General features: G+C 44.3%; 1 protein-coding gene and 1 long non-coding RNA gene across 3 annotated transcripts in view; both read left to right on the top strand.

The window, feature by feature from the left end:
- Positions 1 to 14,308, top strand: part of LOC123386578 — a 67,511-nt gene extending 53,203 nt beyond the window's left edge. The window contains exon 3 of the long non-coding RNA XR_006600662.1: positions 13,772 to 14,308. This is a non-coding gene — a long non-coding RNA (uncharacterized LOC123386578). The remainder of the gene's footprint in view (positions 1 to 13,771) is intronic.
- Positions 14,309 to 16,532: 2,224 nt separating this feature from the next.
- The window catches only part of PRICKLE1 (prickle planar cell polarity protein 1), a 111,132-nt gene continuing 101,713 nt past the window's right edge, over positions 16,533 to 25,951 (top strand). The window contains exon 1 of one of the 2 annotated variants that reach the window (XM_023256958.2): positions 16,533 to 16,657. The gene's annotated coding sequence lies outside the window, so the exon portion shown is untranslated. The remainder of the gene's footprint in view (positions 16,658 to 25,951) is intronic. The other variant, XM_045061652.1, reaches the window with a different exon arrangement.

Genomic DNA, 25,951 nt, shown 5'->3' with positions numbered 1-25,951 from the left:
AAGACTTGGTGCTCAATCATTACAAAGACCCAGCTGTCCCTCAGAGACCATACATTCTAGATAGACAATGAATAGGAATAGAAGTTTAAAAGATAATGAAAGTAGGGGTGCCTGGGGGCTCAGTTGGTTAAGCGTCCGACTTCAGCTCAGGTCATGATCTCACAGTCTGTGAGTTCCAGCCCCCGCGTCGGGCTCTGTGCTGACGGCTCAGAGCCTGGAGCCTGCTTCAGATTCTGTGTCTCCCTCTCTCTCTGCCCCTCCCCTGCTCATGTTCTGTCTCTCTCTGTCTCAAAAATAAATAAAAACGTTTAAAAATTTTTAATAAATAAATAAATAAATAAATAAATAAATAAATAAATAAAAGATAATGAAAGTAGTGACAAGTGCCAGCAAGGAAATACAAAATAATATACTAAGCAGATGCTCCTCTCTGGGGAAGCAATGCTTTGGCAAAGATCGGAGATGAGACTAAAAACTTGAACTCCTGGAGTTAAATGTTCATTTGGGTTTCTACATGGATTAAATTAATAACAGTATAAAAGGGGAAAGGATGCATTCTGGAGCCGGGCAAACAGAATCCAGCCATCACCACTTGGGACAAGTTACTTCTCATTTCTGGGCATCTGCTTCCTCCCCTGCAGTTTGGCCATGATGATGGCCACTTACCTGAGCCACTGATGGAGCCAAAAGAGGAAAATGCAAGAATAACCAGATATGTTGCCATATTAACTCATTTTTATCACCCAGCAAACCCAGACATAGGTACCGTTATTATCCCCAGTTTACAGATGAGAAAACAGAACATAAATTAGAACTGAGGTTTAAATAAGGGCAGTCTGCAGATCCCACGCTTTTAAAATACTATATTCTGTTGTCCCGGTATTTTTAGCAGACAGGCAGGGCTCAGTCTTCTTCCCTTTACTTTGGACAAATACAGTTTTAGAAAACAGAAATCTGCTTACAAATTTATCCTAAGAAAATAATATGTGAGGCCAAAGAATTCGCTAAAGAATGCTCATCATCACTACTAAAGAACATTTAAAAAAAATTAATGTTAATGTCCAATAAATGTATCCTAGAGCGATAAAAATGGCTGTAAAAGAGTATTAAATAGCATGAAGAAGTGTTCATTATATATTAACTGAAAAGCAGCTTTCACTTGTCCAGTGTGATCACTTTTTGTAATACAGGCATGCCCACAAATAAAAGGCCAGAAAAAACATTTTCTTTGTGCATTTCTATATCTTTAAAAATGTTTATAATGAACATGTTCTTTCAGCACAAGAGAAAGAATAGAACGGACGTTATCAAAACACTACTCCTTTTACAATGGTCTCTTCATCTTTGTTTATTCGTATAATATATTTTTCCTTGTGGAATAATACTTCTGCTAACAAAGATACAGCATTCCAACCATACGTTGCATTCTCGGAAGTTTAAAGACCAGGGGTGGACAAATATAGAGTACTCTGGCATTTGCACCGCCTCCCAGTTTGGCTGCAATAGGACCCCTCCTCTCCACAGGCCCTCTCCAAGTTCATTGCTTTCCCCACCAAGGATCTTACCCGTCTCTCGGGGGCAACATGAGGGGCAGTTGGAATGTGCGTTTCTCTGATGGAGAGGAGGAGCATGTGGTTCCTTGCCACTTAAAACGATTAAAACGCTGGTCATTCATGTGGAATAGAGCTAAAGAATGGGTTGCTAGAATTAGGCATGTTAATTTAACGGCCAGCCTACCACGGTGAGGAAATCGGACCTCTTTTGATTCTTCTGGCTGCGACTGCAACTGATACCTTTACGCTTAGAGAACCCTGTAGCACACTAACCTATAAAAAGACAAATTAGAGGAAGCATTTCTGCATCACACAGAAAAAGATGCTTTGCTTTACAAAAGATTCACCTCAGGGTTTTTCTGGTTGTTTTGTTTTGTTTTGTTTTGTTTTGTTTTGTTTTGTTTTGTTTTGTATTGTATTAATATAGGGACCCCTGTGAACAGCTGTTTATTTGTTTACAGGTCATTAACTATTTGGCTGAAAGACAGGCAGGTCCGGGTGGGTTCAGGAGCCAGCGCCACTAGGAGCTAGAGATGAACGAAAAATGAAAACAGAGCTTTCTGGTGGTGAATCCCACCCTCTTTTTCCTGCCCTGTGTGTAGGAAGGTACTGCTAGAGAGCCAAGAAAAGACAGGCAGATTGGCAGGAAAGTAATTTTAGTGCAGTTCTGAGAAAGGTACAATATGGGTTTATGCATAGCAGGGGAGGAAGGAGGAGCAGGCGTGGAGAGGGTAGGCCTGTCCCCTAGGCTGTGGGTGGTGGCTGGGGCTGTGTGGCTTCCGGCAGGACTGTGGTGGGAGGAACCGTGGATCTGGATCCTAGATCCCAGTCCGTATGCCCGGGCTCTGCTGTTGAGGCTTTGGAACAAGAGCTCTTGTTTTGCAAATCCAGAACACTCCCTAAGACACGTCTTAAGCCAGAGCAGGGCCCTAAGAAAGAACTGTCCCAGAGCTCTTGAACCTCTACAGCAATTAACAGGTCCTGATTTTTGTAAATTTCTGCGCATCCATTAAACCATTCAAAAATAAAACAAAACAAAAATAATAAGATACAGTGTTGCTTCTCCCATTTCCTCAGAAAAATTCTATGTCCAGAGCTTTGTCCTCAACAAACCTGGGTCTCACAGTCTCTTATCCCCCCCTGAGAAGCAGGCTGGTTTTAGGTTTAGCTGCTCAACCGTTGCTTTCTGTTTCACTTAATGAAAAATTTAATTTTTCTGGCAATTATTGATCTGATGTCAGTCCTTCATTCCACAGGCGATGATTTATGGCCAGATTGCATGATGTGCATTGATCCGAGGCTTTTAATACTCCTTTACAGCACTTATTTTCCTACTAGTCTGAGAATCAGAGCTGGCGGGATTCCCTTTCTGACTGCTATAGCATCATTTTCAGGAACACAGACAGGAGTCAACCACAGTCTCCTCTGATTTTAACTTGTGCCTCAACTATGAGGTACCAGCTCCAAATGCAATCCTACTTTGGCCACCGGAAGATAAGGATCCTTTTTATGCCGATTGTATGGCACCACTTCCAGATTCCAGGAGTGGCCTCTAAAAGTAGTTGAACCTGTTGACCAATTACTGTCTAGAAGAACGGCTAAATAGCAATTACATCACACCAAACTCGGCTCTTGTCAGATGCATGTCACATATAAGTGACTAACAGTAAACAATTTTATCCAAACGATTTCCCCCATTCAGTGATACAGGCTTCGCTCTAAGGCTGAATTATCTTGCAACCAAATCAGGTTGTAGTCCTATTTAAAATTAAACATGATTCAGGGGTTAAATCAAGATTCCCTGAGGGCAGAAATGAATGGGGTTTAGGGTGACTGCTTCCCTTAAAACACTCCAGGCCAGAGTCATCTTATTTTTTTAATAGAATAGAAATTTGGAGATTCAGCTAAGTATTTCCTTTAATTCTTAAACAGATGAATAGCTCAGAAATGAGAAAACCCTCTACATTGTCCATAGATGTTACTGAGTTTATTGTCTATTATTTTACTCAAGAGCCTTTGTTTAGATATCCTTTTGACAAATCTCTTTAAGAGCTTAAGATTCTCTTCCAAAAAAAAAAAAAAAAAAAAAAACTTTCTTTTGTGATAAACCTTGATCCTTGAGGGCTTTGCAAATTGTCATATTTCCTACTTTATCTTGGCAGCTAGAAAGCATAGCACCTGGCAGGGAAGACTGGGTGGCTAGGACAAGGGGTGAGAGGGAGATGTTCTTATCATATACATGTTTTACCTTCTGAATTTTGAAACTTATGCCTGCATTATCTACCAAAAATGTGAATAAAATTTCAATAAGAAGGCACAATGACAACTTAGAAGACTGTCCTTTATGCTGCTATTGTTCCCTTCCCTGTTTTTGGTGGCGATTGCTAGATTGTTTTTGCTTTGCCGTGTTTATTTTTATACCGTCCTTATGTGGCCAAATTAAAAGTTAGCAATTCTTACTGGAATTAGGCTAGGTATAAATACACAAATACATACACACCCCACACACATACCCAAAGTCACACACTCCAATCCTCGTGCTGAAAGACCCCTGCAAAGCCCCTGCTCCCCTCCCCTGACCTGATGACTGGGAAAGACAGGCCGGAGAAGATTGGTACTGTCCCTCATCAATGGTGAACTTGGACCCAGAACCCATGCCCCCATCATTCCCAGTCCATTGCCCTTTCATTAGCATTGAATCCACACTTGAAATCAACCAAAAATACGATTTGCTTTATAAAAGTACTGTTGCAAGCCACTTGGAGAAGGCTAATAATTGCAAAAGCAAAAGCTATCTCCAAGAACCGATTTTCATCTTTACAGGAAAATGAAATGAGCCCAGATATGTACTTTCTTTTCTTCAGCAGTGCTATTTATATTCGGCGACTTGTGGTACTTTGAGGAAAAGGACATTAGTTTAGTCAGTTTCTGCTCCACTGGTTCCTTCCTCCCTGTCACCGTCAGCTAAAAAAAAATATATAAACTCCTTAGCACAGCACCGGCGTCCTTCCGACTTCCGATTCCTGCTTTCCAGCCTGGTCTGTCAGCTCTCCTGCACACAACTGCCTGTTTTCCACCAGGCCAAACTACTTCTGGGTTCCTCCACATGCCATTTCCTCTGGCGTTTGCTTGTGTCTGCACACACTGCCCCCTCCGAGGGACATCTCTCTTCCACCGAAACCCACTCCTCCTCCACGGTAGCTCTTTGGTGAAGACTCTGTCACTTCCTGGGAAACACTCGCCTGACCTCACAGGTGTCATTCCTTGCCCCTTCCTTTGCTCTCTGCTTCCATTAACATTTGCCAGACGCCTCTTTCAGCATTTCCCTCACTGTGGGGTGAATATTTATGACACGTGTCTTCCTGATGAAACTGTGAGCTCCAAAGCAGGACAACTGTCTTTTTTGTAGTCATTTCCCCACTGGCTGCCTAGCATTGTGCTCAGCATACAGTAGGTGATCAATAAATGCTCTCAGAAGGAAAAGGGGGAGAGAGGGAGCAAGGGGAGCCAGTATTTGGGACGCAAACAGAAAAAAGCCATCCTGTATGTTCATCTTTAGATTGTAGCTAAGGAATAGAATATTTCCCCTATGGCTAGTGGACCCCGAATTAGCTACTTGAAAAGAAATTTAGAAAACCAGGCAACACAGGCCTCAGGTCGAATTAGCTACTTAAAAAGAAACTTAGAAAACCACGCAAGGCAGCCCTGGGGTAGGAAAGCAAGCAGATACGATGTTTGCTGCCTTGCTCTCTTCTTTCTATCTAGGCTCCTGCCTGGGAGCTACTCTTAGAGGAACATTCCCTCTGCCTCACATAAAGGCAGGGAAGCATTTGTATTAGCCTTTGGTATTAAGCGAAATGTCTTGCACTATGCCTACATAATAGTTATTATACACAAAACTGAGACCAGTACTTACAAGCCCATGACTTATGCCTCTAATTCATTGTACCAGCCAGCCCCTCATCTCTTGAACTTTACTGAATGACACCAGTTTCTCCAACTGGGAACAAAAGAAAAAAGTAGAAGTCTGACAGCCCAGTTCTAATCCCCACTGTGCCATGTGACTGTGAGATATATTTTTTTTTCTTTCTCCTCAGGTTCCTCCTCTATAAAAGGAGATGTTTGGACTAATGGCCCCTTCTAGATCTAAAAGCTTTTTTTTTTTTTTTTTTTTAATGTTTCTTTATGTTTGAGAGAGAGACAGTGTGAGCCAGGGAGGGGCAGAGAGTGAGAGGGTGGGGGGGGAGAGAAAGAATCCGAAGCAGGCTCCAGGCTCTGAGCTGTCAGCACAGAGCCTGATGTGGGGCTCAAACTCACAAACCGTGAGATCATGACCTGAGCCACCCAGGTGCCCCCAAGATCTAAAAGCTTTGATTTTGCATCAGAGTATAATGAGGAGGTGAAACTACATGCTTACTAAATATGAGTAATCGACCAATATTTATTGCATTCAGAGGATGTGCAGGCACAGTATCAAGGACATAGGTGTATGTGAGGGATATAAAGAAAGATTGGAAGTGGCCCCTGCCCTCTAAGGGCCAACAATCTAATCAGAACTTTACAACACGCAAAGCCTGCCAAATATTATCAAATCAGGCATGTGAAGCACCAGGTGAGGAAGAGAGATGATAAAAGCTTTGACACCACATTGCTGATATGTTAGCAAACCTCACTCATAGCAGACAAGGGAAAGAACGGACCGCTGAAATACTGACAATACTAACTGCCCAACTTATGATGCTCATAAATCAGGGAGTCATCTATGGTACTCTGTTTAAATCAATTTCAGCATCAAATTTAACAAAGAAAAAGAAGGGACACCTGGGTGGCTTAGTCGGTTAAGCATCTGACCCTTGATTTCTGCTCAGGTCATGATCTCATGCTTCGTGAGTTCAAGCCCTACATCGGTCTCTGTGCTGGCGGCTCAGAGCCCGCTTGAGATTCTCTCTCTGCCTCTTTCCTACTTGCGCGCTTGTGCTCTCTCTCTCTCACTCTCTCTTTCTCTATCTCAAAAGTAAATAAATATGTAAAAAAAAAAAAAAAAAAAAGAGGAAAGGAAAGAAAATACACTCCTCCAGAGTGAACCCTCAAGACCTGAATAAAAATAATGTCAATAATAGTAACAGTAGGGCACCTGGGTGGCTCAGTCGGATCAGCGTCCGACTTCAGCTCAGGTCACGATCTCTCACAGCTCGTGGCTTGAGCCCTGCGGTGGTCTCTGTGCTGACAGCTCGGAGCCGGGAGCCTGCTTCGGATTCTGTGTCCCCCCTCTCTCTGCCCCTCCCCAACTCATGCTCTGTCTCTCAAGGATGAATAAACGTTAAAAAAAAAACAAAATAATAATAGTAACGGTAGTAACAACTTGCCAAGTGCCAAGTCCACTGATCAGCACTTGCACTGTGAAGTCAGGTGACTTAGTTCTGTTTCCAATGACTGCTCCCATGAAGAGTGCTTCCCTGACGGACTCATCCACCTCAACTGGGGGAGAAAATAGTATCAGCGTATATCTGCCGAGACTGGGACAAGAACTTCCTCTCCTTCGGCTGTGTTTTGAGAGGTACCCCTCCTCTCTCCTTTTCCTCCCTACGCTTGTCTCCCACACACCTTTCCTGATTCTTGCAGTGACTCGAGGAACAAAGCCACAAACACCCCGCCGTACTCACATTTCTCTCAGGCCCCGCTGACAGGAGTGCCTGCCTACTCTAACTGTGCAGCAAGAGAGGAAGAGAGCAACAGTCTCACAGGCCAACTCCAACTTCAGATTAGACAAGATTTCATACGACTGGAAAATATGAAGTTCAAATGCCTCGCAGAAGCATGGGCTGGGATCTCACCATCTTGAGTCACTTATGTGGAGAAAACGTACTCCCGATTCTTTGACTTCATTTCCAGCTCCTTTCTCTGGGGGGCGTTTCTTTTTTTCTCTTTCTCATATTGAATTATTCTGCTTCGGTGGCTGAAATAGTACTTTTTAGCAAGAGTGGGTTGTAACTCTGAAACTCTATAAAAAGGATTAAGTGTGTTAATTTGCTTGGCACCCTAATTTCCTCTGTTTCTCTGTGAGGCCCCTTAAACTTCATTATTACACAACATGGAAAGCTAAATTAAAAGAGAACTCTCCTGTCAGGTAACTAACCCTGAAAATTAAAATATTGCCGTTAGATTATCGGTGTAGTCTCCCGTTTGCCTTTTAACCTAATGGAGTTAGTAAACTAATTTCCTTTCTACATTGCACTCAGTCACATCATGAGTGACACATTATTCTGCTAATGCGTTAGGACAGTAATGTAGGGGAGAGTGTGCTCTAGTCACAAGGCAGGCACACTAACAAAAGAGGCTAACTTCGAAGCCCATTGGTGGCTCTCAGTCACCCGAAAACCACATCCTGGTGCAGGGTGCTGGCCTGGAAGCCAGTTCCCAGGGGATCAGGAATGTGGCTCCAGGATGCTCCCGCCCCCTTCCTACCCCGTGACTCTGGATCTGGGTTTTCAGAGTGGGTGAGCAGAAGGCTACTGTTTCCTTTCGGTTTTTTCTGCTCAGAAATGGCACGTAGTGCACCATTCAACGGTTTCCCCCTTCCCATCTCAAACTCCAGATGCTGGACCGTAAGTTTAGCAAGCTCTATGTAAAAGTTGTTCCTTTTTCACACTTACAGCCCATAGCCACACTATTGAGCATGTAATTTTTTTTTCTTACGCTTGCTTAAGTTTTGTTTTACTTTAATGCCCCACAAATTCTGGGCTCAGGGTGGGAGGTGGGAGTTGGCTTATGGAGGGGGGTGGCCATGAGCAGGAGTTGTGGAGTTATTTAAACTCTGACATCTGGAAACTCCTGCCCCAGCCAAAGCATGAGGGAGGGGGAAAAGCTAATTTAGACATTGCAGGTCATTCTTGAAGATATTTATGGAACACTATGTGCTATCTATAGGAAATCTTCAAGCCCACGGCCAAAAGAATAAGCAACATTCTGAAGCAAGAATTGCAATGTTTTATAAAAAGGAGAGAATATGTAGTCAGACCCAAGATCTAGAGTTTGAGAGGCAGAGGATTGATTTTAATGGTCCTTCAGTGATTCAACTAAAAGCTCCAAAGTTCCTTTTTGATGAAAAAAAGAGAAAATGAGGCACCATTTAGCTCAAGACATTTCCAGGAAGGTCATTAGAAGCCATCATGTCACTCTCTTAAGTTTTTATAAGCTGTCAAAGTGAATAAATTAGTTGTGTCTCTACATTGCACTAAGAAGATTTGAAATAGAATAGGGATAATAGCTGGGAGCAAAAAGGACATTTATTTTTCTTCTTTCTCTCTCTTTCTCATACTCACAAGTATGTAAAATCGATCGTGTCTGGTTTGAAGTATAAATAAGGAAGACAGAATCAGAGAACCAAAATACACAAACACCAATCTATCTTCCAGTCTCAGCCTCTCCATTTTGGCGGTGGAGATCCAATTAATCTTGTTCCCCCAAAGCGAGGTATCTGCTCTGGGTATCCTACCAGCAGCAGCCATGCCCCACCATGGGTAGATACCATTGGATTTCACCCCTGCTTTCTAATTTGGTCACTGGGACTCTGGTCCACACTTGAACTCCAGCTCCTTTGGTTGAATGCTGACAATCTAACACTCCCTCTTCCTGGGAGGTGAGACCCTGTCCCAAACCCTAATTGCCACTTCACCTGGCCCACTGCCTCCCCATCCGTGGCTGTCTCTACTGCCCAAATGCCTGCCCCTGCGTTCCTGCAGACTGTGGACCACACTAGCCTTGGCTGGATCCCCTTAGGCATGTGCTGACCAGCTGTATCTGTCCCCCACTCACTCCTTCACTCCCTCTATTGAGACCCCAGTAGTCACTTATTGTTCTGTGTATACTGAGCACCTACTCTGTTCCAGTCTCTGTGCAAGGCAGTGGAGTCACAACTGCTCCTCAAGGAGCAGACCAGCAGCAGAGACAACAGGTGGAAGATTACAAGGATTGCTCTGACAAAGGAGCGGACCCTAACCCACCATCTTGCTCCCACTCACCTCTGAAGTGATCTCGGATTCTTGCATATATCCTGGGGCAGTTTTCACAAGAGATGATCAATGTTCACAGTTTGGCTCAGCTGTCTGTTAAAACATTTAACTCTTTTTTCTTTAAGGAATTGATTCATTGATTGATTGATTGACTGATTTAGAGAGTGAGAGGACAAGCAGGGGTGGGGCAGAGAGACAGGGAGAGAGAGAGAATCCCAAGCAGGCTCTGCGCTGTCAGCACAGAGCCCGAGGAGGGGCCGAATTCCGTGAACCATGAGATCCTGACCTGAGCCAAATCAAGAGTCAGACGCTCAACTGACTGAGCCACCCAGGTGCCCCAGACATATAATTCCTTTTTAAATGAGCAGCAGAGAGTGGTTGAGTATTGCCAAGGAATGATAATTTCAAGATCACTACTGGCCAAACTCCCAAAAGCCTGGTGCATATTTATTTATGGAGGATTGCCTGAAGGGCACGCGCAGATTAGCCAGTATACTTTATACAGCTACTATCAACTGCAGAACCTTCCTGAGGTCCCCAAGGCCCACCCTTCAGGACCTCAGAGGGCCTCCTGCAAACCTCTAATTTAGATGTTCGATAGAACTATTAGGGCTTCATGGAGCACAGTTTGTTCTGGGTGGTCTGAAATTTAGCAGAAGGGGCTAGGTACTACTCTGCTCTTGAAATGCCCTCTGCTCTTGAATTCTTTCACACCACGTCCTCCCTCGCTCTTTTCTAGATCTTTGGCTTCTTAGTCAGTTTGGAGGGTTATCTTCTCTTGATATCCAAAGCTGAACTCACCAGCCTCCCCCACCAAAGCTTATTCATGATGCAGCCTCTGCCCATCTCCCCAGGCTCATCCACGCCTCCATCACTGCTCTCCCCTTGTCCCCCAAACTGCGGCCAGACTGGACATCTTTCAGTTTCTCAGATCCACCACACCCTCACTTTTACACGTGATGTTCCCTCTAACTAAATTGGTTGACCATGGACACACACACACACACACACACACACACACACACACACACACACCTTTGCCTAGGTAGTTCACCTTTCAGGTGCCTCTTCTCCCAGGAAGCCTTCTCTGACCTTACCTCTATCCCCTCCAGCTATGTGGCTTACCTCTGCTGTGCCCTACCAGAACACTTTGGACTACCAACTTCCTTGTGATTGTCATATACTCTGTGAAGTGCCTGTCACAAAGTGAAGTGAATTAAATTACTCTTTCTGAAAAAGGAATTTTCTGAGAAACGAATTGACAGATGCTCTCACCAACAGCCCCAAGAAACGCATTGTCGTGTACTCTGTGAGGATGTTGTTGAGGACACTGTACATCATTTTTCTAGAGCCTTATTCATGACGACCTGCTCTGGGTGCTTCCTCCTGCTCTTTGAGTTAGCAATAGTTGTGCTTCTCCTACAAGGAATATTTTATCTTAGACACATTTTCAATTGTGTAAGAATTATGATACCCTTGTTATATTGGCTGCTAGAAACCTGAAAGCTAAATTGTGTGCCACTCTTTAGGAATTCATTTTATAAATTTGTCTCATTTCTGTTTCTCATTTCATACTGACTTTCAAATTACAATGTCAAGTTCACTTGCCATATGTTATTGTTGCTTAATTGTAAGTGGGCTTAACTCTTTTTGGAATAAGATCAGGTATAATTAATCAAATAAACAAATGATGTGATAAAAGAGTAGAAAGTTGAACAGAGAAGGTAGCATCTAAATGGTGAAGGGAATGTACCAGTTAGTATTCTTTAATTTGCAAGTCACTTAAACCCCAAACTGGCTTCAAAGACAACAACAAAATATCAATTTAATCTGAAAAACTCAGTGGTAGTTTGTTTTCAGGCAAGGTTTGATCCAGGGGCTCAAAGAAGAGCTATAGGGATAAAAACTTTGTCTGTTTGGTTTATTATTAAATTTCCAGCAAAGAGGTCACTATTATATAAATGCTCAGTAAGTATTTGTTGACTTTGTTGTTGTCAAACTCCTAAAAGTTCCTGCAAGATCCCAGGATCTATCCTGGATCATATGCCCATCCCTGGACCAATCTTTTGATTAGGAGGATCCAGGCCCCTAATTTTCTAGTCTTAGTCACACAGTCCAAACAACAAAGCCAGGGGTGAGTCCCCAAGGCAACCATAGGCATCGCAATGGGCGAAAATGGTTCTCCAAAGAAAATCTGGGCATTGCAAAGGAGAAATAGATGCTAGACAGACAAAACAATATGCATATGGATGGACAATCAAGAAGGTAATGCTTCAGTTGAATTTTAAAGGATAAGCAGGAGTTAGCTAATAAAGAGGGCAGTTATCAGTGGGTAACGTTCTAGGTATGTTCAAAGCACAGAGGCATAAAATAGCTTAATGCTTTTGAAGAATTGTAAATACTTTAATATGCTTAGAGCAAACAAGGGTGGGGACCAGTAGGAAAATAACTAGAGAGATAGAGTACAAATATGAGGGATCTTTTAAGCTAATACAGGAGGGTGTACTCAACCTAGGAAACCTATGTAGAATTTCTAGCAGGGGAACATGCCTTACAGCTAAGCCTATGACCTTCATTAAAATTTTTTTTTAACGTTTATTTATTATTGAGAGACAGAGAGACACAGAGCATGAGCAGGGGAGAGGCCGAGAGATGGAGAGACACAGAATCCGAAGCAGGCTCCAGGCTCTGAGCTGTCAGCACAGAGTCCGACGCGGGGCTCAAACTGACAAACTGCGAGATCATGACCTGAGCCGTAGTCAGACGCTCAACCGTCTGAGCCACTCAGGCACCCCGGCCTATGACCTTCATTAAAGAGTCAAAACTGGTTTGCCCTGGAAACACTGAGTGGAGCTGAGTCTTCAGGTCACGGAAAGGAGTCCCAGTTGTGGGCAAACACAGGGAACAGGGACCAAGCAAAGCCTAGGAATCAAACAGACCTGGGAACCAAACAGAGCCTGCCAACACTGTCCGGTTCTTCCTTTTTTAAGGTCCAAGCTTGGGGCCTAAGCTGTCGAGAACTTTTCATCTTCACGTGAAAGCACTCTTCTGTGAGCCGAAAGATATTCAATGGCATGACTTGGTTGCATATTGCATTCATTTGCTGAGGCTGCCATAACAACACCCCACAAACGGGGTGCCTTAAACAACAGGAATTTATTGTAGCATAGTTCTGGGGGCTAGAAGTCTGAGATCACAGTGTCAGCAGGGCTTGGTTCCTCTGAGGGCTGTGAGAAAGAATCTGTTCCACGTGTCTCATCTAGCTTCTGGTGATCTCTTGGTTTGCAGAGGCATCACCTTTAACTTTGCCTCCATTCCATATTCACCTGGTGGTCTCCCTGTGTGCGTGTCTGTTTCCAAATCTCCCCTTGTTATAAGGACTCCAGTCATATTGGATCAGGGCTCACCCTGCTGACCTCATTTTAACCTGATTATCTCTACAAAGACTGTACCTCCAAACCAGATTACATACTGAGGTACTAGAGGTGAGCACTTCAATGTACGAATCTCTGGAGGACACAATTTAATGCATCAGGCTATCATTTTAAAAATACAGTTGTGGGGTGCCTGGGTGGCTCAGTCAGTTAAGCATCCGACTTCAGCTCAGGTCCTGATCTCGCGGTTCATGAGTTCGAGCCCCACATCGGGCTCTGTGCTGACAACCTGGAGCCTGCTTCGGATCCTCTGTCCCCCTCTCTCTGCCTCTCCCCGTGTGTGTGTTCTGTCTCTCTCTCTTTCTCTCTCTCAAAAAAATATATAAACTTAAAAAAAAATGGGGCGCCTGGGTGGCGCAGTCGGATAAGCGTCCGACTTCAGCCAGGTCACGATCTCGGGTCCGTGAGTTCGAGCCTCGCGTCGGGCTCTGGGCTGATGGCTCAGAGCCTGTAGCCTGTTTCCGATTCTGTGTCTCCCTCTCTCTCTGCCCCTCCCCCGTTCATGCTCTGTCTCTCTCTGTCCCAAAAAAATAAATAAACGTTGAAAAAAAAAAAAAAAAAAAAAAGATCCGTTTGTTATCAAGGCTGTAAAAGAAAAGTAAACATTCCCTAAGTGAATTTATTTGCTTATAAAGGGTATGGTACCATGTTGGTTTGTAAAGGCAAAGAAAGTAACACCAGTAATACAAAAGACCCAGAAGCAACCCAATACTCCATAATGAAGAATGCTTTTTTCGATTAAATTTTAAAATGCTTCTTTTCTCACTTGTAGGATTTTTCACGGACCCTAGTGTAGAGAAGAGTGGCTGTGGCGTTATACAAACTTTCCATCTATTGAGTCTTTTCTGCACACCTAGCATTCAATCCTCCCCTAAAGTTCTCCGAGGTAGTTATCACTCTCCTCATTTGCAAATGAAGAAACTAAGAATCACCTCAAGATTAACTGCAATTCCCGGGCTGCATTTGGTGGGCAGTGGGGCTGGGATTTGAATTCAGATTTCTCTGATGACAAATCACCACATGCAGTATCCAAAGGAGTATTATGAGAGTCCTGGTTGAAGACCAAGCATTCACATTTTCATTGAATCCAAAATATGCTGCCCGACACACTGTCTGGAGAGGAAGTAAGCCTCTGGAGGGAACAGTTGTGGATGCCCTGCCATGCCCAACATGTTTGATGCTCAAGTAAACAACACCTTTGTGGAGTCATCATAGAGTTATAAGTCCTCTGATAACAGATTCATTTCTTAGCATAAGAAAGTAGCATTTCCCCCAATTTGTGGGGAAGTCCAAGTGCAGGCATTACAAATATTCTCTCCATGACCTTCTACATACCCAATTCTGCCTGCTACAAATGCCTGCTGGTCCACTGAAAAGGACTTTCTCGTGAAGACGCCACAGTATGAGTGACGCCATTCTCTGCTCCATCCTCCATGGATTCTATTCTACTGCATCACTCATTTGGTTGGGAAAGTGCTTTCATGTGAAGGTCTTGATTGAGACAATAGACAGATAGACACCCACAGATACTAGCAAAGAGAGTGGACTCTCTGCCTCTAAAAGTACTAATTTTACTACCTCCATGGGTGAAACAATTCACCTTGTCAGTCTTCTTGGGCAGTTCTGGAGGTTAGAGAGAAGCTAAAAGTTTATAGCTTAATAGAAGCATTTGTAACCATGGCAAGATAAACAGACATAACTTAAAAGCTAACTCCAATAAAATGCCGAGGGGCAAGACAGCCTAGGTTGTTTCCCTTCAGATTCCCATCAGTTACAAACACCACAAGCAAGTGGAGTTATTTCAAAAGCAACAGCCTTGTTTCCTGAGTGATCTGTGCTCAAAGAATTAGAAACTCATCCTGTGTATCTAGAAGGGAGACAGTTTCTGTAGTGCAGGAGATGTGAGTCAGACTTGGAATTACAGAGCACAGTGCCAAGGCGAAACCTTTCCCTAGATTTGTACCATTTCCTCCTCCCTTTGCCTTTAGATGTTATTTCCTTACATCCTCTTTTTCATCGGCTCTATTTTTGCTGAGTTGTCCCTTGCTTCACTTCCAATGAAAATCCAGGAGACTCGGTGCTCTGAAAAATTCTGAATTTGGCAATTTTGATTTTTCTTAAAGGAATATAAATGCTTCTTACAACACCCCCCCCCCTAGCGCGCGCGCGCGCGCGCGCACACACACACACACACACACACACACACACACACACACACATCTTCGTCTTCCTGGAAGATGATACAGTATCCTAGATGGTTGTGACAGGGGTTGAGAGATCAACAAAGTCCAGCTTTGCAGAGACACCTGTCAAGTTGGGGGTTAGCAGCTGCCATGGAGTCTGCCCTCTGCAACCTCGGGGGAAATCGTACCCACATGGGTGTGTGACTCCACTGATGGGGAACTGGAAATGGTGAGAGGTTCTAAGGGAACACAAATGTCAGGGCAGAACTTGCAAACAGGCCTAGTACATCCTGGGAGAAAGTGCCTGAGAGCCCAACCTTGGGAATCGGGCAGAGAGAAAACCTGGAGAGTAGTTGGCCAATGAAAAATGATCCTCGTGATCAAATTAATACTCTGAAAACGACTCCAAAGTAAGACGCGCTAACTTGGGTCAGGCTCTGGACATTGGGGTGGGCTCAGGTTCTCACATGAGACCCCCACACTTGGGGAATTTCTTTGAGATGCTAGGACCGTCGAGGAGGGGAAGGGAAAGAACCTAGAGGCTGAATATTCGGCTTCTTGCTCCCAGGCCCAGGCAGCCCAGCCTGCAGGATTACAGGAGATAGGATCGAGTCCAAGGGGGTCCCCAGCGAGGCAAGGCGAGGCGCGCCGGAAGGAATCTAAGAGTTTAATTAACTACCCCTTCCCCCAGCACACACGCCAAGTGAAGAGAGACCCAAATAGGCAATCCCCAAACCGTTTGATCAGAGGAAATTGGGTTTGTCTTTTCCTCCGCGTCACCCCTTCCTGTCTTTCAATCCATCAGGATTGTTGGTTTAAAAAAAGGGGGAGGGAGCATAAAATCGGGGGCGGGGCGGAGGAGAAGAGCGAGCTGCACTTGAGAACCTGGGCTGCGCCAGGGTGAACTTCATCTCGCAGCTTACCCGCCCCCAGCTCCGCGCCGCCGGCTGCTCGCCCAGCGGGTCCTGCCCAGCTCGCCGCCCGCCCGCCCGCACGCACTCCCGGCCGCGCCGCCCCGCGCCCGCGCGCCCTCCGGAGCCGGGCACCGACCTCGCCGCTCGGGGCCGAGCCGGGGCGCGCGTGGGTGCGCGCCGAGCGGCCTGGATCCCGCGGCTGCGTCCGCGCTCCGCGTTTTCGCTCCCGCCGGGCCCCGGAGGCCGAGGGCGGGGTGCGCGGCGGCGCCGCGGCGCGGGGCTCCGGAGTCGGAGCGCACTCTGCCTGCAGCCCGCTGCGAGCGCCGCCTTCCGCGGCCGCCGCCGCCGCTGCCCGACAGCGCGCCCCGGAACATGCCCGCCGCGCGCCGCCTGCGCTGACTTCCCCGAGGGGCCCCGCGGCCGGCGCGGCGACTTGCCGGGCTCTCTGGATGGTTCGCTGGCTGCCCGCCCTCGCCCACCCCTGACGCCGCGGACCGCCGCACCGCAGACCTGCCGCGGCGCGGAGGACCGTCCAGCCGACCGCTCTCTGCCTCGCGCGGGGTGAGTGGCAGCCCGGCTCCCGCCGGCTCTGCAGAGGGGCTGCGGCGCGGCAGTGGGTGGCGAGCGCCGGACGGGAAGGGCTAGGCACCCAGGGGGTCACTGCGGGAGGTTGGGGGGGGGGGGTTGCTGTGACATCCTGGCTGGGCCGGCGGAGCAGACAGCAAGGGAGAAGGGCATAATCTGCTTGTTGGGCTGTGTAGACGGTGAAAGCAGATACTAGGTTGCAGCACCGACAGGGCTTCAGATAGGCTGTCCGCATGGCTCCGGTTTGCTGCATCACTACCAACTCTTCCCCTGATTCTCTCCTACGTGGAAACCCGTTCAGTGGCCCCAGAGTCGGGGCGATGAGGGGCGCAGGGAGGCGAGGGTGCGTCGGCATGTGTCCGCCGCTTGGGATCTCCTGTCACCTACTGGCCTCCGGAGGGAGGGTGCTGATTCCCTCCCAAGGCTCTGCGGGAAGGGCCGGTTGCTTTTCGGCAGGGGTGCTTCGGCTCCCCCGCGCCCCCCACCCCCATCCTCGACAAAGGTATTTTCTGAAGGTAGCACGTCCCTGGGAAAGAATGGGAGCGTCTTCCTCCCTTTTCGGCAGAAAAAAAAGTTGGAGAAACTGGGCATGTTAATTATTAGCAGGGCCGGGACTCGGGATGCAGCAGAAAGCTGTTAAAATTTCATTGCCCTCTAAGAAAAACAAACGACATCGCCAGTGACCATCGGCAGTGCCATATTATCTGGGGGGACTTGGGGGTAATTGCCCACAGATTGTCTTCAGGAGCCTGAAGAACGACATACGGATGGCACCGCACTGAGTTCCAGCCTGGCTGAGGGCGATTCAGAGTCAGAACCCAAAGGTGTTCGATTGCTGATTTTCTAAAGAGTATGGGAGGCAAGTGCGGCCATGAACAAGGTGAAGAGCGCAGCCTGGGAACCTGCCTAAAAGGAAAAAAGCCCCTGGAAAGATGTGGCCTCTCCGGAGAGGTTCACATGCATCTGTGCTGTAAAAAGCATGCATGTGTATGTGACTTTTAGAATGGATTTGATGCAGGACGCTTTGTACCTAACAAAATCGAACGTGAGCATGCCTTACAGTTTCGTGTCCCTCTCTCTTCATTTTAATCAGCTGTGTGTGCAGCTGGTGTTACATAATTGACGTGCTTCACCCTCAGATTATTTTTTAATGTACTTTTGGAGGAAGGGGAACTTCTGCTGTCCCTTCAGACAAGCCCAAGGTGTAGACCAGCAAGGGTTGCTGGATGTTTGCCCTGGTCCGGCTCCAGATGTGTGAGCTCAGCTGTTGCCTGTCACTTAGGTGACAACTGGCCTTTTCCCACTAAGCCTTTGCTGTCTCCATTCTCCTCAGCAAAGTGTCAGTGTTCAGCCGCCTTCTATTATCAAGAGTGGACTGCAGCCCCTTGGGGAGGCGGCAGTCTTGTTTGACCATCCTCAACAATATGTGTTTTCAGACTCTAGGAAGGGGGGGGGAAATCCCATGACAGCAAGATAGATACATTTTGAATTGAGCACCAACTTAATCCAAAGATTCTGCTTTAATCAAGACAGCTCTGGAAGGATGACGCAATATTTGTCAAGCCTTTTTCCCTGGAACAATATTTACTCCCACCAAGGGATTTTCAACTTAAACAGCAGCCATTTATCTTGCTGTCTGGTGGGGCCTGGTTCGGGTTGCCTCCAGTGGGGTCCTAGCCTAGGTGGCTGGTTTGGCCTGGGACAGGAATCTGTCATTGTAACCCAGCTGGAGCCCGAAGAAAGCAAAATACAGCACCTGCTGGTACCAGGGGGGGGGTTTCTAACTGCCATCAACTGGCCAGTCAGGAAACACAGAAGGAGATATTTTACAAGCCCTTCCAGAAATGTTTATACAGAGGATTTAAAGGTTAACAATGCATGTGTTCTACATATTAAAACTAAAGGTTCTGGAAACAAATGGACATTACCCACAGTTAAGAGTCAGCACGCTTGCTGATGGACTCGAAAATCTGTTTTAATAAGTCATGGCTAACAATAGTGACTCATTCTTGTGAATAAATCTAGAAGGAAGGAAAGAAGGAGGGAAGGGAAGGATCAAGGGAGGGAGGGGAAGAGAGGAGGAAAGGAGGAGGGAAGAGCTGGATGGTACATAGAGGTGGCCATGTTGATGTGAGCAAATGGGTTTAGTAAATTAATTTTTCCATCCTTAATTTGGTACTTACTGTTGATTTGTCACCGTGTGATCCTGTTGGTTTACAGATTTTTTTTTAAGAAAAGTTATCTATTTTACTAAAGTGACAGATTCAATCAGTTCTGCTAACAATACCGATGAAACTTAAAAAGTTTATCATGTTTTTATAACCAACTTCCGTGGAACCACCGTTTGTCTCTATAATAAAGGAGATTGCAATGAGTCAGCTTTGGTCATGCAAATAAAATCTAGTATCAGCTGGGAAGAAAAAAAAAACCTTGTAGGGTTAATAGCTAAACTATTAAGTTTAGAGTCAGATGTGGGTGAAAGTCTGATTGCTACTGATATCCTCTCCTATGATAATTCTGAAAAGACACAAAAGAAAAAGTTAAAATTTGAGGTTTCTTTAATGAAGGATTTGAAAAATTAAGCTGAAATCTAAGTTTCAAAAAGTGGCATTATAAAGTAATTTTTCTAACAACTTTGATAATTCCTTGAAAGCAAAACACAGAGTTGAATATTATGAGTGATGTTCATATTATTCATGGAATGGAATGAGAATCTTTAAAAATTACCTTCCAGTAATGAAGTAACTCTTAATGGCCTAAACCTGTAGTTTGTATTTTCCAATATTATGGGAAATGATTTTCAGAAAAAATGATCATTACCAGTATTCTAGTTAATTGCAGTCGGTTTTCTGGTTAAAGTAGTTCATAAAGAGTAGATTTTTCCTTTTAAAGAAGGGAAGTAATTTAAAAAGTCAAAGTGATTCTCATCTGTGCATAGAAATGTTAAAGATGCCACTTGACCAGGATAGACCCCTTCCTGTTGGAAAGATAGCTCTCTCGCTCTTTTCCCCTCACTTTTTGTGAAATAATATCAATTGTTTAACTCTTATTAGTGTGAGAATATTCAATTTGCTTATAGCCACATGTAATTATTCCATAATAAAGAGGTGTTAAGAAAGTGAATGAATTGGATTTCTTGGTTGGTTGGTTGGTGTTTTAAGGGACCCTTACGGCTTCTTCTTTTGGTCACAGAACAAAGCATTTTCATTTTGTGCACTAACATCTTTGAAAGGCTGTTGTGAGAGCAAACACACTGGAAGAAGAAAGTCCAATAATCTAGGTGCCAAGTCCCGTATTGTTGCCGTTCCTCGAAACCTCGGGCAGCAGGTGGGGCCAGCGCTCCAGAGCAGGGTACGGGGACAGAGATGGCACCGGGAACCACAGCAGCCCCCCCACTTCTGGACTTCACCATCTCCCCTAGACACAAGTGTACCACCTCAGCTCCCACCACCACCCCGTAACACAAGACCACACTCAGTTTGCAGCTGTGCTGAACTGAAGTCAAGGAGGGTCACTGCATGTGTGTTGGTGAAGGAACACTTGGAGCAGTGGAAATGGGGGATCCAGCTAAGCCCATGTTTCCCTCATTCCCCTCTCTCCCGAAGGAGGGATGGTGGGAAGAGGCATACATTCCAAGTTGGAGCATGCTGATGTCATGACGCTTCTGGCGAGGAGATACCACAGAATAATCGGATCACTGCCCTGTGTGCCAGAATGACTCGATTTTTCCAAGAACCAGTCCTGAGCCAGTGGTCCACTGGCTCTATTTCCAGTTACTAGAGGGGATCAGACCTCGCAAAGAAAATGGGATAATTCCTCCTGTGTTTCTGTGTTGTTCGCTTGTTTAGACTAAATTCCAAATGCATTTTGGTCACTTTTGAAGGGACCTCTCTAGGAACAAGAGTGATTGCCCATCCTGAAGGGATTAGACCTTTCCAGCTTCATTTCCTTATAAAGAGAGACTTTAAATTTAAAATACAAATAAAAATGTCAGCAAGGCAGATGACAGCATAAACATTTTGAAACTTAAAGCTGTAAACTAGCAAACAGCTTTCATTTACCTTACCTAACTTTCCCCCAACCCCACCCCCAACCCCCCACCCCCAATCCCCCATCCCCCCATCCCCTGTCCCACTTAACTTTACTTAACTTCCCACCCGCCTTCTGTAAGTTTGGTCCTAAGTGATCCCTCTGACCAATTAAACTGCAGTTGTATTTTTCTCACTGGTAGATTTGGGGTCAACTCTTGGGAGAGGTGCCTTTCATTTCTAGTGGATTGCACTTCAGGAAAAAAAAAAAAAGTTAGGGCTGTGTTATTTCAGTTGTTCTAGAACTGAAGTCATATACCCCTAAGAGTTTTGACCCAATTGCTGATTTATAGCATTCCCCAGCTTTTGCTTTGTGTATGCTTCTCTGTTTCCTTCTTTTCTCATTGGGTCTTTGGAAAGAAAGATTTGTCAATAATACAGTGGAAATATTGCAGTCAGATGCAGACCGGTAAGTAGACGACTCAGTGCAGTGTGCTCTCACTCAGCTGCCCTTCTTTTATCCGAGGCAGATCCCACAGCTCGCAATTATGGTCTTTGACTTTGGTAACAATTCTGTTTGAAATGTTTCCAATTACACACAATATTGGCGGCATGTAGCAGCTGCATGCCAAAAAGCATTTCGAAGCATGTTCCAAGAATCAGGCTGTGATTGCTTTTAATTTAAATAAAGGCTATTTGGTTTCCTGTGAAGTTTTTTTATAACCACCTACCCCCCCCCCCCATTTTTGTTGCCTTAAAAAAAAAGTCTGATATAAAGTAGCCACCACTTAACAAGATACAATATTGGTCCTGGTTTGTAGGATGGCCCTTTGCTTTGAGCAAGCATAACTGAACTTTTCATTAAAGGAAATTTTAAAGAAACATTGTACAGTAGTTTGGATTTCCCCAAAGAATAAGAAGGGAAGAGGTTATCTGATCACATACTGTAAGTAGCTAATGTTTTCAGGTTTCCCCGCCCCTTTCTTCTTTAGCCAAATATCATTCTAATTATCTTTGTAGGGGCACCTGGGTGGCTCAGTCGGTTAAGCCTCTGACCGGTTCAGGTCATGATCTCTTCGTGAGCTTGAGCCCTGCACCGGGTTCTGTGCTGACAGTTAAGAGCCTGGAGCCTGCTTCAGATTCTGTGGCTCCCTCTCTCTGCCCTCCCCTGCTCCCACTCTGTCTGTCTCTCTCTCTCTCAAAATTAAATAAACATTAAAAAAAAAAATCCCCTTGTGGGGAAACTTAAATTATCTTTTTAGGTCACTGGAGACTATTTGACATACTGTCTTCAGATTTTTCTATTTTACTTTTGTGAGCCCATGATCATGTGTTAAAAATACATTAAAAGAGTAGAGAGAGGTCAATAAGAATATTCTTTAAAGGAGTGGTGGGGGCGGTGGCGGTGGGGGGGGCAGTGGGGGGGGGGGGGGGAGACCAGCAAATAATTCCACCATTCTGCAGCAACCAGGCCCTCCAGATCTGCCCCTCTGTGGGGTTGAAATTTCTGAACACTGAAACCTTTTAAAACGGTAGTGGTTTCAATCTTTTAATAGCTACCAGATATACCTGACTTATTAAATCTGAAAATAAGAAAATATACACTCTCAGGACTTGGAGTGAAGCGATTGGTTATAGCACCCGGGCGGCGGGGGCGGGGAGGGTTCTGTTTCCAGGATAGTTTGTTGGCCCATTTGAAATGTAACACCTAGAGCTAGAGGGTATCCAATAACTGAGGTGCTAAGATGGTCCTAATTAAGGTGTTTTCACATAGGCTCTTTCAATCCTGGCAAAAACATCCTATAGAATATAGTGCTTCTTTGGGTTGAACAGTAGTTGACTTGCATAAATGCCAACATCTCTTCTGGCATTTTTGGAAATCTTCCATAGTGTAATAAATAGTGCTGTATAATCCAAATTTGTAAATGCCATGTTTCATGTAGCCCCTGTAGAGACAGCTGAAATTAACCCAGGCTGCTAGGAATCATTGAGATCCTGGAGGCTACTGCCTAAATCCAAGGTACTACCTTTAACGAACGATAGTGAAGGCGTTTGATACAATCTAGGAGAAAGTGTGAGGTTTGATTTCATGTAGCAGTGTCTTGTGAAGAAGTGCCCTCCGACTGATGCTTAGACTTCTCCTTTATCCTTGAAACACTGTCTTGCAATTAATTTTAATTCTAAAAATTTGCTTTTTAGAGGAAATTTGCTCAGCTCGAGGTAAAACGAGGTTTATGTTGCTTTATCAGCTGAGCACCCCAGCCTGCCAGATACATGCCCCACCAGGGCCCATTGCTATAGTGACAAAGCCCACAGTAACCATGGTTGAAATAGAAAGTCTATTAAAACCCTTTTCTATATTGGCCATCTCCTCTGCCCTAGTTAAAATGCTGTCTTCTGGACACACACACACACACACACACACAAATACAAGTGCATATATACCACTCTTTCAGTCTAAAAATAGTAAACTGATTTAAACCATGTTACAGTTTCACCAAAAGCATTTGCGCTTTTTTTTTTCTTTTATCTCACTGATAAGCAAATAATATGGTAATCTCCTGAAGACACTCAGGACTTGTTAACCATAATTGATATTTCCAACTATGTTATTTACATGCTTGGATAATCTAAGGTCCTTAGTTAGGATCTGAAAAAGAGCTAGTGTGGCATTTTGTTTTGTTTTAAAACATCACTTCCAAACAATTTAGGGAACGGTTAGATTTTATGTGCAAAGACTGCTTAGTGCTCCAGTGTTGAAACACTTACTGTAATGTGTGTCAAAAAAAAGACGGCATTTTAAATTCTTCTGTGACTATGTAATAAGTGTGTTCGGAGCTTGGAGGATGCGCATGTTACATAATTTTTACAAAGAGATAAAGTGAGGTCTGAAGTACCTTAGAGAATCACAGATGTTTCTTGTAAGGAAATCCATATGCTTCCTACAAATTTTGAACTGCTTTCTGATGCTTAGCCTTGTTAATTGCAAGGATCACATGAATAATTTCATTGAGTTCCTTATTTACACGAGCCTTGAGAGAGGAGCTGAAGTGATAAACAACTTGCTCCCCTCACCTAATTCTAAAGTGCTTTGGCCCTTATGTTTTTGTGAATGTGAAGGGAGGGAATAAAATATACAGAGAAGATGTTTGTGTTTAGTTAACGTAATCATGTAAGTTTCCTTTGTGGGCCTTCTATAAGCTTAAACAGCTTGCCAGGCTAATAGCCAAAAACATGTCCTTAAGTACTGCCAAACACGTTAAAGGCAGACCAGTCTTTCTTCATATTGAGGTGTTAGAAATGTTTTTTTTTTGACCTTCTGAATTTTAAGGAATAAACCAGAAAAATCACTCTCTTCTCCCCCTCCTTATCTGTGAAACCCAAAATTATTATTCATTGCAGTGCTGACATGAGAAACTGATAGGAATAATGATATTTATTTGAGAATGTTTTAAACTAGCTTGACTTGGCTGTTTAAGGAGGAAGCAACCAGCTTGCTATGGTGTATGATGGGTCTTTTGCTATTTATATGTTTGTCTTGCCCGTTGACACTGGCTTTTTACTTTGGCTCGGTAACTTTTGACAAGTACTGGTCAGTTTATCCTGTCTCTTCTTGAGCAGAGCTTCAAGAATAGTGCTAGGGTGCCTGGGTGGCTCATTCGGTTAAGTGTCCTATTTGGCTCAGGTCATGATTTCATAGTTCGTGGGTTTGAGCCCTGTGTCGGGTTCTGTGCTGACAGCTCAGAGCCTGGAGCCTGCTTCAGAAACTGTCTCTCTCTCTGTCCCTCCCAGGCTCACACTCTCTGTCTCTCAAAATAAATAAACATTAAAAAAAAAAAAAGGAATAGACAATAGTGATGTGGTATAATAATGCAGAAAAAGACAGCTTTTCTCCAGTCTCTTTCTGAAAATCAGGAAAATTAGACTGTAATATAGCTGTGTGATTTTGGGGAGGCCTCTCAACCTCTCTGGGCCTCAGTTTCCTCATATTTAAGTGAGGGAATTAGGCTAGATCATCAGTACATATTAACCAAAGGTTTGAATCATAAATGTCTGTGCAGCTTTTTCAAAAGACAAATACACAAAGATTTTAAGGCAGGAGGTTTTGAGTGTGGTCTTGCACATTTAGCCTGAAAAGGCTTCGTAGGTAATTCGATGCGCAGCTGTGGTTAAGAGCCACTAAATCAGATGATCTGTAAGATTTCCTTCTAGTTCTAAAATTTTGTTTCTAATCCTACTAAGCTGAACTGCTTTTCTTTCCTTCTTTCCTTTCTCCCTCCTTCCTTCACCTCTGTGTTTATTCCTCATGTTGCTGTCAAAAATTTATAGATACCGCGGTAGCCCAGTTTCAGGATGGTCTATGTTCTGCTCTTGTAAATACTACTGGTAATTAATGTGAGGGAGGGACCATGTCTGCTCACCATTGCGTACCCAATGCCTACCTAACATGGCCTGGCACGTGACAAATAGAGCCGAGAAAGTCAGGAAACTTTTTGAAAATGTAATATTACGTTCCAAAATAACATGCTCAATATGCTTTTTGTCAACATTCCAGATACCTTTCCAAATTAAAAACAATGGATATAATTGTTCATCTGAAAAACAACATGACAAATATATCATTTTCCTTCTGTTTCCAGACTTTTGGAATATCCCGTAGTGTATCCATTATTTCCAGGGGTCCAGATTAACAACTGCTCTCACTGCTTTAAATTCAGAAATACAGAAATAACAAGTGTCGGCAAGGATGTGGAGAAAAAGGAGTGGGAGTGTAAATTAGCAGCCATTGTGGAAAACAGTATGGAGGTTCCTCAAAAAATTAAAAGTAGAAATACCGTATAATCCAATAATTCTACTATTGGCTATTTATTTACCCAAAGAAAACAAAACACCACTTTGAAAAGACGCATGCCCTCCTGTGTTTATTGCAGCACTATTTACAATGGCCAAGATATGGAAGCAACCTAAGTGTCCATCAATAGATGAATGGATAAGGAAGATGCGGTGTGAGTATGTATAATATATATAATGTATATACATATATATATAATATAATTATAATATAATGGAATATTACTGAGCCAAAGGATGAGATTGTTCCATTTATGACAACATGGATGGACCTAGAGGGTATTATGCTAGGTAAAATAAATCAGACTGAGAAAGACAAATACCATATGATTTTACTCATGTGGAATCTGAAAACAATAGATGAATAAGCAAACAAATCAGATCTCTAAGT

This window comes from Felis catus, chromosome B4 (genome assembly GCF_018350175.1).
Source record: "Felis catus isolate Fca126 chromosome B4, F.catus_Fca126_mat1.0, whole genome shotgun sequence".
In the NCBI taxonomy this organism is placed as follows: Eukaryota; Metazoa; Chordata; class Mammalia; order Carnivora; family Felidae; genus Felis; species Felis catus.
The sequence above is the reverse complement of the archived record's forward strand: the minus strand, read 5'-3'. Positions and strand labels throughout refer to the sequence as shown.